This window comes from Anomaloglossus baeobatrachus, chromosome 9 (assembly GCF_048569485.1).
Source record: "Anomaloglossus baeobatrachus isolate aAnoBae1 chromosome 9, aAnoBae1.hap1, whole genome shotgun sequence".
NCBI classification, from domain to species: Eukaryota; Metazoa; Chordata; class Amphibia; order Anura; family Aromobatidae; genus Anomaloglossus; species Anomaloglossus baeobatrachus.
The window spans coordinates 122232694-122245943 of record NC_134361.1 but is presented as its reverse complement, the minus strand read 5'-3'; the positions used below and the strand labels follow the sequence as shown (position 1 = coordinate 122245943).

The following is a 13250-nucleotide window of genomic DNA, read 5'->3' as shown; positions in this document are numbered from 1 at the left end:
ACTGCTAACACCAGCCGCTCGAGAAGGATGGTCCCGCTACCCAGAAAAAGCTGCACCAAAACAAAGGTCTACAAACAGGGCCTGTGACTTGCCCAATCTATGGCACTGTTATACATGTGGGCGCCTTGGACATATCGATAAAGATTGTCTCCAAAACCAAGGCCCCATGCTTGGAGCCTCTAAAAATATTTAAGTTTTATTTAGAAAATTATAAAAAATGACAAACAGTGTCTCTCTAAAAATACATAAAGGACAACACAGTGTCCTTTGGACAGGCACGGAATCCCTCTTGTGCAATTTTTGGAAAAACTTAACAACAACAACATTGGCCTAAGGTTCACGTATGAGATGGATAGGGACTGTCTGGCCTTCCTGGATCTAAAAATCTCAAGGATACTTGTGGCAATTTGGCCACTACGATCTATAGAAAACCTACGGCACCAACAGCCTCCTTAGGTGGGAGAGCTACCACCCAGCCCCCTGAGGAAGGGTATACCGAAGGGACAGTTCCTTCGTCTGAGAAGGAACTGTTCATCACTTCACGACTTTGAATCCAAATCCTTGGATATGAAAAGTAGGTTTCGTAGGAGGGGATATCCCTCACAGATCCTCGAACCAGCATATAAATTTGCCCAATCCACTCAGAGAAGGGAACTACTAAAACCTATGAAAAAACGAGAAGATGATCAGATCATTAGGCTTATAGCCACCTATGATGATCAAAATCCTAGGGTTATGGAAATTTGAAACGCCACTGGCCTATCCTACAAACGGATCTGGATGTGGGTAGACATATATCCCCACGACCCCAGCGTTACCTTCAGAAGGGGCAGATCTATCAAGGACCATCTAACTCACAGCCACTATGTACCCCCGAGGGAGAAAACACATGGCTAGATCGAAAACCCCAGGGGACATTCAGATGTGGGAGATGCGTGTACTGCCCTTACATTAATCAGAGGAAGGAGTTTTCAAACATTAAGACCAGAAGATCCTTTAAAATTAAAGACTTTGCCAATTGTAGAACGGAGGGAGTAGTGTATCTTTGTACCTGCAGCTGCCCCCTGGCCTATGTTGGCAAGACCAGGAGGCAGCTGCGGGTCAGGATAGGGGAACATCTGGGTGACGTTGGTCTGAGAGAGGACACAGCCATTGCACGGCACGTTAACCAGTGTCACCAGGGAGATACGGGGGCTATCTCTTTTCAAGTGATTGAAGTTGTTGGTAAACCAGCACGTGGAGGTGACTGGGACAAAAAAATTCTACAGAGAGAGGCAAGGTGGATTTTCCTTCTTGACTCAGTCTCCCCAGGGGGACTTAATGAAAATTTGAGCTATGTTAGCTTTCTCTAAATCCTACCTGATTCAGTATAAAAGACAAGAGCGTTCTGGTATCAAATGGTTCCCCGTCTTCCATATATATATTATGTTTTTCTTAATCTCTAGGCACCTTGGGTGCTATCCTTGGGTATGCCCCCTTTATGGATACTGGGTCCCCAGGATGTGGGGAAACCCCCAAAACCCCCCCCCTCCCCCCCCCCCCCTCCCTCCTCCCTAATCCCCCTTTCCCCCCCCCCCCCTCTTATGCCTTTCCGACAACTGGTGCCTGGTGTGCACCCTCTCCTGTACAGTGCCTGTTCAGAGATCTGGAACATTTGCTGATATACTCAAATTTAGGCATATTACGTGTGAGCTATCTTTAAGGCAGAACATAACCTCACACTTTTGCAGCTATATATTTTTCTGTCTGATTATGGATATTGCTTCTAGCTCTCATGCCTAGCCCTGAATGAGCAAAATGTCATGCTCAGTTGCTGGGCACCCCCCCCCCCCCCCCCTAATTTAGCTGAGGTCAATAACAGTAACTTTATTTATAACTTTTATTGTCCTAGGTATCTTACATATATAATGACATATCACTTCAGTATATCTTACACTGTCCCCTTATTATTAGTGCTGCCTTGTGCAGCTTAGCTCTGCACTGGTCTATAATGCCTAGAGCTATGGTCGAGTAATAACCGAAAAATATATCAGGCACCCCCTTTCATACGGCCTCCTTGGTTTATAAACAAGTAACCTTCCTAGATTTATACTTATCCTATTTTGCCCATGTTATACATAACGGCAGGTTACTTCCAGTTACCTAATACGGCCTCTTCATCTACAGTATTTCATTCTGCTAAGCTGTAGCTCAGCTCTGCATTAAGCGACATGTCACTTTAAGCAGCATGGCACGCCCCTCGCAATCCTCCTCTATTCTGAGTCTGGACATGTGATGGATTCATACGAGATCGTAGGATTGGCTTAAGAGATCTGTCAATCACGGATTCTCAGCCTGTGGGGCGGGAGCAACACTGTTTACTTCCGGTCGCGGGAGGTTTAAAACACCTCCGTCCGTGGGATTAGGCACATATCATCTGGGCACAGGACAGGACACAGCGCTGGCTCCCTGCGGTTAGATGTGCTTCGGCGCTCGGGACACTTTGTCCTTGCAGGTTGAGCTTTTCTTCGGACCAAGTATCGGTATGTCTTTACACCTTTTTGGAGTGTTTTCTCCCACAGGACATTTCAAAGGACTAGTAATGGTGCTGTAAATGTCCTGTTGTTTCCTCTTGCAGAATCGTTATGGGATCACCTGTAGTGATCGTTTGTTTTCATGTCTTTAGGTGAAAGAAGTGTTCATTATAACACTTGGTCACTATACTGGAACACTGTGTAAAGGAGCTTTTCTTTGCAGGTATACACTTTTTTCCATAGATGTATGTCCTGTCCTGTTTATATTCACATATTGCGGGATATTAGATCATTATTATTATTCCTTTTAGGATTATATAGATTCCGATGCTGCGTATTGATACAGCACCCCCTACCTCAGTGACCAAGAAATTACAGGTATTTATTTTTCAGGACTAGTCAGGTGTCATCTAGTAAATTTATGCTTGCACCATTTGTCCTGGTTTGGTGGATACAGGACGATATACACACTGATGTGGCTCCCTAAGGGAATTCAACGTACTTCTAGGTCCATGACTATTATCCTTTTGATACAAGTAAAATATATCTTTGTACCGTGTTAGCCAGTAGAGATAAAAAAAATTGTTTAAAAAGAACAGAGAGTCCTCAGTGGTTGATACCTTTTAATGGCTAACTGAAAAGATGGTAATATTATCCTTTTTTCATTTTAGGACTGGACACACTAACAGTGTAGATATTGGTGTAAACACCATCAACTAAAGAAATTGGACTCTTTGCATGTATAGGTATCTACTTTTCTCTATGGGACACTGTAGGTTTCCTGAATCTACCTCGTTTAATTGGTATTTTACTGTCTCTGTCTATGCAGATGTCCCTGCTGCCCTAATGTGACCTAGACATGGTTAGGATGTGATCCATAAGCCTTTTAAACACAAGGATAGGAAGACTCATGTGATACCTTAGGAGTTTTTTTGATTTACTAAACTCCTAGCATCCCATTGCTATTCATCCATTTTTGGAGTTATAACGAGGTATTTTTCATCTTATCCACTTTGTTACCTCTTTCCTTCCTCCCCCCCTCCCCCCTCCCCCCTCCTTCCCCCTCCCCCCCCCCCCCCTTCCATTCCCCTTCCCCCCTTCCAAGCCTATCAACTCAGTTCCTCAGAATATTTTCTTGTCGGCTTTAATTTAGAGACAAGTTCATCTGAATGAGAATATCTGCCAGCATATCATGTGATTAAAACCAAGTTTTTCTGGTATATTATCAAAAGGCTTTCGGGTTGGACCGTTCATATCCCGCTCTATAACTATTACCGTTATGTAAGTTATATACCCAAGAGAATATAATGATTTTTCAATCTACTTTGATGACGTTATATTAAGACATTACTTGTCCTCTCTTTTTTGTGCATCAACAGGTATGACTTTTTTTACCCCTGATGATCCCCAGCATTGCGTTAGGTGGGGAGAAACGCGTCGGGAGAGCGTGGGGTGACAGCTACTGCAGCGGGTCCCCTACAGCTCCACCTAACAAAATTTAAATTCATCTGACTGAAGTATCTTATTGAGTCAGGAACCAAATTTAACGCATTTGTGTTTATGTGTATATTTATGGTTTTGCACTAATCACCTGGGTTGGTGGTGGACACCCCTTGGCTAGAGATAGGGACAGGGAGGGACAGCCACCCGGAACGGGGAGTGCCCAGTAACTTAGGACACCCTCCGTCGTCAGGAAGGGTCAATAAAGGCTATGAGATCAGTAATCTGACGACTCTGTGAATATCTATCTATCGCTATCCTTTTCACGCTGAAACTATCTCCTCCCAACATCTCACTGGCACTGTGTTGTCCTTTATGTATTTTTAGAGAGACACTGTTTGTCATTTTTTATAATTTTCTAAATAAAACTTAAATATTTTTAGAGGTATTGTTTTTTCTGTGGTCTTATGCTGATACCATACCTCGGTTCTATATTTATTTGTGGTTCAAGCCCATGCTTGGAGCCCATCGGCCAGCTCAGCCGGTCAAGGTCTATGACATACAGAGCCAGGGACTACGAGACACTGGTTCCTACATTACCCTGGTAAGCCCAGTTATTGTTTCCCCAGAAGACCATTTACCAGATTCCCAATTATCAATCTCCCTGGCTAAGGGCCAGCACTCGGACATCCCTCTGGTATGTGTGCAGTTGGACCTAAGGACCGACCAGGGAGAGGTCGAGGTGGAGCTTATGGACAGCCTGCCCACACCTGATATTTTGGGGACTAACCAGGAAGTGATCGATTTGGGACTTGTGAACAGCCTCCCCACACCTGGTATTTTGGGGACTAACCAGGAAGCGATCGATGTGGGACTTGTGAACAACCTCCCCACACCTGATATTTTGGGGACCAACCAGAAAGCGATCGATGTGGGACTAACCAGGAGGAAATTGAAGTGAGGTTCATGGATGGACCCACCAAGCCTGTTGTTTCGGATACCACCCAGAGGGAAGTGGAAGTAGGGTTTGTGGATTACTTGCTCACACCAGTCATTTTGGAGAATGACCTAGGACAAGGACTATCCGGCCAGTTTGTTACCGCCATCACCCGCAGCCAAGCCAAACACCATCCTTGTGCAGGTGTTTCTACCAACCCATCCGAGGGCAACCCTCCTCCTCAATCTTCAGCCTCCTCCTCAGATCCAACGAATGTGAGTACTTCAGACCTAACTGTGGCCATTGACTGGGGGGAGATAGATCGTAAGGAATTCAGGGAAGCCCAACTCACGGACTCCACCTTAGTGCTTGTCTGCAATATGGCTGCTCAACCTCGGGGAGGTAATCAGGGAGAGGTGTATAGATGTGAACCTCTGTTGCTGACCTCACCATTAAATAGGACAGTGCCATCAAGAAGAGAAGGATGATCGGAAGCCCATCCTGTCTGGCTAATTTTAAGAAGGGGGAGAAATGTGACGACATGGTCTCTGAGTGCCTCGCATGGGTTAACTTTCTTAACATTCAGCCAGACATGAAGACAGTTTGTTTATAGATGGGGGATAATCCCTCTTTGTTTCTACAAGACTCTTGTTGACTCATGTAATTGTTTTCGCCACTGAAGGCCAGACACCCAGATAACTCAATTATGCGAACTTCCCATTGTATTACTAAGTGAATTGCTAGATGTGATGTAACATACCTGTCTCACCCTTGTCTCTGGATATTTGAATATAGCTTGAAATCTAGCCAATAAGAGCCCAGTCTTTTCCACCAATCGTGAAGACCCAAATGGTCTGAATGGAGAGCTCAGGGGTATAAGAAGTAGGACTGTCCATTGCTCAGAGAGACTCTTGCTACATGCTACCAATCTAGGACCTGCAGATCCGATTGGCAAGCCATAACCAAACCTGGATTATAATACTATATGGACTTCAGCATCGAATGCAAGGATTCGGCTTTGATATCAAGGACTACATAAGGAAGGAATCCAGCTTGGGACAATCCAGTCATCTGACTAAAGAGACTTTGCAGACCTCAGCCAGCTTCCTAAATCTGGTGTTATTCCATTCTTGGTGGGTGACCGCCGAAAGCGGTGTGCTGTTGGATTGGAGTAAGTAGCCCTGGAAGCTCTGAGGCACTGACATTCTAATCCCTGGTGAGCCAGCGGAAGGGTGTGACTCTGTTGCCTGTTACATTTGTGTGTTTTGCTGGTTATGTGTTATGTGCCGTTAATTGTTTGGGGATCCAATAAAGTCTTAATATTGTGATTCCCTCACCCTGTGTTGTCTGAGTAGTGTTCCGCCCACGGTTAAGGAGGTCGGCGTTCAGTTGGGATGAGCCCTGGGCCACGCTGTCTTTCTAAAGGCGGCCGGGCCAGCGGACAAAAGCACCCACTGACCCCGTGTCTCCACAGATGGATGGATAGATAATAGATAGATAGAGGGATAGATAGATAATTGATAGATAGATAGAGATATAGATGGATAGATAGATGGATAAAAAGATAGATAAAAAAAGGATAGATAGAGGGATGGATAGATAGAGGGATAGATAAAGGGATAGATAGATAATTGATAGATAGTTGATAGATAGATATTGGATAGATACAGGGATAGATAGAGGGATAGATAGATAGAGGGATAGATAGATGATAGATACGCTCATCTACAGAGTAGCAATCCAAGCTCCCATCACCACAAAGCTGATATATATGTGGGCCAGATGAACCAGGACCCCTGGCACAGCTCTCCAAAACCCAACTGGACAAAATAACCAATCACAGCAGCCTGACAAAACACAATCAGAAAGATGGTAGACAAGGGCCAGGAGAGGTATGTCAGTGACTGGAGGACCGACATCAACACCTCACAGAAACTGACCACGTACCAGAGTCTACAGAGAGACTACAGACTGGCCCCATATCTGGAAAAACTCCTGGACCCCAGAGACCGCAGGACCCTGAGCCGATATAGACTCAGTGCCCACAGTCTAGCCATTGAATACGGCCGACACAAGCAGAGCTACAAGCCCAGGGAGGACAGACTGTGCCAACACTGTGACCTGGAGGCCCTGGAGGATGAAACCCACTTCCTGCTACACTGCACCAAGTACTCAGCAGTGAGGGACACTCACTTCAGGAGACTCTCCCATCTCTTCCCGGATTTCAGCTCCATGAAAGAGGAAGAGAAAACATATCCTGCTGGGGGAAGAAGGGAACGCAGTGGAGATAGCAGTGCGGTATGTGAGCGAATGTCATAGACTTCGAAAAAGAGAACTATGATAAGCCATGGACTTCCATAGCCCCCCCATCCCAGATGTGGCCCCCCAGACCCCACCCTGGATATGCCCCATCCACCGTTACTACAGTCCCCACCCTGGATATGCCCCATCATAAGCCATGGACTTCCATAGCCCCCACCCTAGAAGTGCCCCCACAGTCCCCACCTTGGATATGCCCCATCCATCCTTCCTACAGTCCCCATCCACCATCCCCACAGTTCCAGTCCCTAATGTACACTTGCTTTGGAAAAACTAATTTGTATTTGGTCCTGTCAATAAAGCTTATTTGATTTGATTGATTGATATATAGAGGGATAGATAGATGATAGATAGATAATGGATAGATAGATAGATAGATTTATAGATAGATAAAAAAAGGATATATAGATGGATGGATAGATAATAGATAGATAGAGGGATAGATAGATAATTGATAGAGAGAGGAATAGATAGATAGACAGATAGATGGATGGATAGATAGATGGATAAATAGATAATGGATAGATAGATAAAAAAAGGATAGATAGAGGGATGGATAGATAGATAAAGGGATAGAGGGATAGATGGAGGGATAGAGAGATAGATAATTGATAGATAGTTAATGGATAGATAGATAAAAAAGGATAGATAGATAGATAGAGGGATGGATACATAGATAGATAATTGATAGATAGATAAGGGATAGATAGGCCCTAGAGGATGAAACCCACTTCCTGCTACACTGCACCAAGTACTCAGCAGTGAGGGACACTCTCTTCAGGAGACTCTCCGATCTTTTCCCGGATTTCAGCTCCATGAAAAAGGAAGAGAAAACATATATCATGCTGGGGGAAGAAGAGAGTGCAGTGGAGATAGCAGCACGGTATGTGAGAGAATGTCATAGACTTCGAGAAAGAGAATTATGATAAGCCATGGACTTCCATAGCCCCCAATGTCCCCACCCTAGATGTGCCCCATCCATCCTTCCTATAGTCCCCACCCTGGATATGCCCCATCCATCCTACCTACAGTCCCCACCCAGGATGTGCCCCATCCATACTTACTATGGTCCCTACCCATCATCCCCACAGTCCCAGCTCCTATTGTACACTTGCTTTGGCAAAACTAATTTGCATTTGGTCCTGCCAATAAAGCTTATTTGATTTGATTTGATTTGATAGATGCATAGAGGGATAGATAGATAATTGATTGATAGATATATAGATAAATAGAAGGTGGCCCGATTCTACGCATCGGGTATTCTAGAATTTACGTATTGTGTAGTTAATGTATGATTTTTGTTATATATATAGATGTTGTTGTGTGTAGTTACCAAGTGTTTGTGTAGGGCGCTGTACATGTTCTGGGTGTTGTCTGGGTGTGGCGGGGGGTGAGAGCGGTGTTGTTTGTGTGTTGCGTTGTGTGTGTTGCGTTGTTTGTGGAGCGCTGTGTGTCTGTAGTGTTGTGTGTGTGTGTTGCGCGGTTTGTGTGGGTGTGGGGTGTGTGTGTGTGTTTTGGGGGGAGGTATGTTTTGTGCAATGTGTGTGTTGTGCGGTATGTGCGTATATTTGTGTGTGCCGCGGTGTTTGTGTGTTGGGTGTTGTGTGTGTGCGGCGTTGTCTGTGTGTGTGGGTGTCTGTGTAGGGCGGTGTTTGTGGTTCCCAGTGTGTGTGTGGTGTGTTGTGCAGTGCGTGTGTGGCGGTGTGTGTGTGTGTTTTGGGGGGAAGTGTGCACCCCCCATCAGGCTCCATCCCCCATGCTGCGCACCCCCCATCGTGCTCCATCCCCCATGCTGCACACCCCCCATCGTGCTCCATCCCCCATGCTGCGCACCCCCCATCGTGCTCCATCCCCCATGCTGCACACTCCCCATTGTGCTCCATCCCCCATGCTGCGCACTCCCAATTGTGCTTCATCCCCCATGCTGCGCACTCCTCATCGTGCTCCATCCCCCATGCTGCGCATTCCCCATCGTGCTCCATCCCCCATGCTGCGCACTCCCAAACGTGCTCCATCCCCCATGCTGCGCACTCCCAAACGTGCTCCATTACCCATGCTGCGCACTCCCCATCGTGCTCCATCCCCCATGCTGCGCACTCCCCATCGTGCTCCATCCCCCATGGTGCGCACTCCCCATCGTGCTCCATCCCCCATGCTGTGCACCCCCCATCGTGCTCCACAGTCACACATCAGACAGTATACACGCACACATCTGATCGCATACACTCAAACCCCACTTCTGCCTGTGCCCTCTGGTGGGCGGTCCCAGCAGCTGTGCTACACGCAGTGCTCCTCTGCCTTCTGCCGACACGCACACACCCGATCGCATACACGCACACACACGATCGCATACACGCACACACACATTGACGATATCACACATACGTGCTCACACTCACAACATCCGGAGATACCACATGCTTCCGGCCATGTGATCCTCCGGCAGGTCCTGGAAGGTCACTGCACGCACAGTATCGCCGCCGAGAAGCAAGCGATATCACTGGATGTTGTGAGTGTGTGGATGCGATCTGATGTGTGTGTGAGGTGTGTGTGAGAGTGAGTGTGATCTGATGTGTGTGTCTGTTCTTATGTGTGTGCGTGTGTGTGTGTTCCGCCGCTGCAGGACCTTGATGCGCACACCTGGGAGCCGGTGTACGCTGGTAACCATGCTACACAATATTACCCGATGTGTACCATGGTTACCAGCGTACCCCGCCCCCAGCTCGCACGGGAGCCCACACCAGCGTACGCCGGCAACCCCAGCAATGCGAGGTTATGTGTCGGCTGGGTTGCTGGCGTACACTGATGTGGCCTCCCAGGGGTACAGCACTCACCTGGGAGTCGGGGCCCCGTGTTGGTTCGGGGAATGTGTGTGGAGGGCGGGGCCAGAGCGAGCGTGCAATGCGTGAGGGGGGCGGGGCGTGGCCGAGTTGCCAATGCGTGCAGGGGGCCGGGGCGAGAGGCCAATCCGTGTGGGGGGCGGAGCCTGGGCGAGCGGCCAATCCGTGCGGGGGCGGAGGCGACGCGAGCGGCCAATGAGACGCTTGTCGCGGTAACGACAGAACTTTGGAGCAATACAGACAGACAGAATAAGGCAATTATATAGATAGATAGATAATGGATAGATAGATAGATAGATGGATAGATAATATATAGATAGTTAATAGATAGATATAGATAGATAATGGATAGATAGATTTATAGATAAAAAAGGATAGATAGATGGATGGATAGATGGATAGATAATAGATAGAGGGATAGATAGATAATTGATAGATAGATAGATAGATAGATATAGAGGAATACATAGATATATGGATAGATAGATGGATAAATAGAGTAGATAGATAATGGTTAGATAGATAAAAAAGGATAGATACATAGATAGATAGATAGATAGAGGGATAGATAGATAGATAATTGATAGATAATGGATAGATAGATAAATATTGGGTAGATAGAGGGATAGATACCGGTAGTTGATAGATAGATAAAAAAGGATAGATAGATGGATGGATAGAAAATAGATAGATAATGGATAGATAGAGGGCTAAATAGATAGATAGAGGGATAGATAGATGATAGATAGATAATGGATAGATCGATAGATTAAAAAGGATAGATAGATAAAAAAAAGGATAGATAGTGTAATACTATTGTATGAACTGAGGATTTCGATCGCGTTAGGGCAATGACAACCAGAGCCGGTTCTTGGTGCAAAGATGTTTTATAATATACAACCAACAATATGTACACAGAACCGAACATAAACACGGTAGATACCTGCCAGGTTCGGAGCAAAGGGGAATTCCCGGCACCGCACACCGGACTCCCCCAGGGAGGCCACCAGGATCGAACCCCTATAAAGGGTCTGTCTGGCGATCACCCCAGAAGGCCTAAATGCGCAGCAGCCGGGACACGAAAGGGCAACAGGTTATAATCCAAAAATGTCCGTACGGGATGTGGAACGCGGGTCCTAGGGTGGATATGTACCGGAAGGGACCGGGCACAAGCGCCAACCAGAGATGGCAGACAGAGTCCGGGACCAGCGAGGACACAGCTTGATGAGACCAGGTGGAGTCCAGGGCCGGTGTCAGGTGATTCACCAGGATCCAAAATAACAACGAGGAAATGAGAGCAGCGGGGCAGGAGTAGACAGGAAGCAGTATACTCAAGCAACTAGACTAAGCTTAGGGGCGGGCTTTTAAACAGATGAACAGGAAGTAGGGCAACAGAACAGAAAACTCCACGTTAACAAAGGGCAAGATCCTTCAGAAGCAAACTGGAAATCCCGGAACACTGACAGATAGATAGATAGATAGATAGAGGGATAGATAAAAAAAGGATAGCTGGATAGATAGATAGATAGAGGGATAGATGGATGGATAGAAAGATGGATGGATGGATAGATAAAGGGATAGAGGGGGCGGGACGGTGGCTCAGTGGTTAGCACTGCAGCCTTGCAGCGCTGGTGTCCTGGGTTCTAGCCCCACCAAGGACAACATCTGCAAGGAGTTTGTATGTTCTCCCCGTGTTTGCGAGGGTTTCCTCCGGGTACTCCGGTTTCCTCCAACACTCGAAAAACATACTGATAGGGAATTTAGATTGTGAGCCCCAATGGGGACAGTGTTGCCAATGTATGTATGTAAAGCGCTGTGGAATTAATAGCGCTATATAAATGAATAAATATTATTATTATAGATAGAGGGATAGATAGATAGATAATTGATAGATAGATATTGTATAGATAGAGGGATAGATAGATAATTGATAGATAGATAGATGATGGATAGATAGAGATAGATGGATGGATAGATAGAGGGATAGATAGATGATAGATAGATAATGGATAGATAGAGAGATAAAGGGATGGATAGATAGATAGAAAAATAGATAAAGGGATAGAGGGATAGATAGATAATTGATAGATAGATAATGGATAGATAGATAGATATTAGATAGATAGAGGGATAGATAGATGGATGGATAGATAATAGATAGAGCGATAGATAGATAATTGATAGAAAGGTAGATAGCTAGATAGAGGAATAGATAGATGGATAGATAGATAGATAAAGATAGACAGATGGATGGATAGATAATAGATAGAGGGATAGAGGGATAGATAGATAGATAGATAATTGATGATAGATAGAGGAATAGATAGATGGATAAATAGTTAGATGATAGATCAAAAAAGGAGATAGATAGATAGATAGAGGAATGGATAAATAGATAGATAAAGGGATAGAGGGATCAATAGAGGGATATATAGATAGATAGATAATGGATAGATAGATAATGGATAGATAGATGGATGGATAGATAGATAGATAGATGGATAACTAGATAGATAATGGATTGATAGATAGATAAAAAAGGATAGATGGTTGGATAGATAATAGATAGGTGGCCCCAACACCCCATCCCCACAGCCCTAACCCACTCCCCTTTCACACTTCTTTTTCGCTTTGGCAATGCTAATAGTTTTTTGGTCCTGCCAATAAAGCCTATTTGATTTGATTTGATTTGATTTGACAATGGATAGATAGATGATAGATAGATGGATAGATAGATAATGGATAGATAGATGATAGATAGATAGATAATGGATAGATAGATAGATAATTGATAGATAGATAGATAGATAGATAGACTGATAGATAGAGGGATAGATAGATGAATAGATAGATAGATAGTGACTGGAGGACCGAGATCAACACCTCACAGAAACTGACCACGTACCAGAGACTACAGAGAGACTACAGACTGGCCCCATATCTGGAAAAACTCCCGGATCCCAGAGACCGCAGGACCCTGAGCCGATATAGACTCCGTGCCCACAGTCTAGCCATTGAATCCGGCCGATACAAGCAGAGGTACAAGCCCAGGGACGACAGACTGTGCCAACACTGTGACCTGGAGGCCCTGGAGGATGAAACCCACTTCCTGCTACACTGCACCAAGTACTCAGCGTTCTGCACATTGGTGAACCATATGTATTTTATACAGGATACTGTTTTTTAATTTTTTGGAATAAA

General features: G+C 45.4%; 1 protein-coding gene and 1 long non-coding RNA gene across 2 annotated transcripts in view; one reads left to right on the top strand and one right to left on the bottom strand.

Annotated features, from left to right (window-relative positions):
• Positions 1–13250, bottom strand: part of AR (androgen receptor) — a 1201765-nt gene that overhangs the window by 280787 nt on the left and 907728 nt on the right. The window lies entirely within an intron of this gene.
• LOC142251306 (uncharacterized) lies at positions 2330–2894 on the top strand. Its single transcript, XR_012725302.1, has 3 exons — positions 2330–2522; positions 2666–2736; positions 2825–2894. It is a non-coding gene; the product is annotated as an uncharacterized LOC142251306 (long non-coding RNA).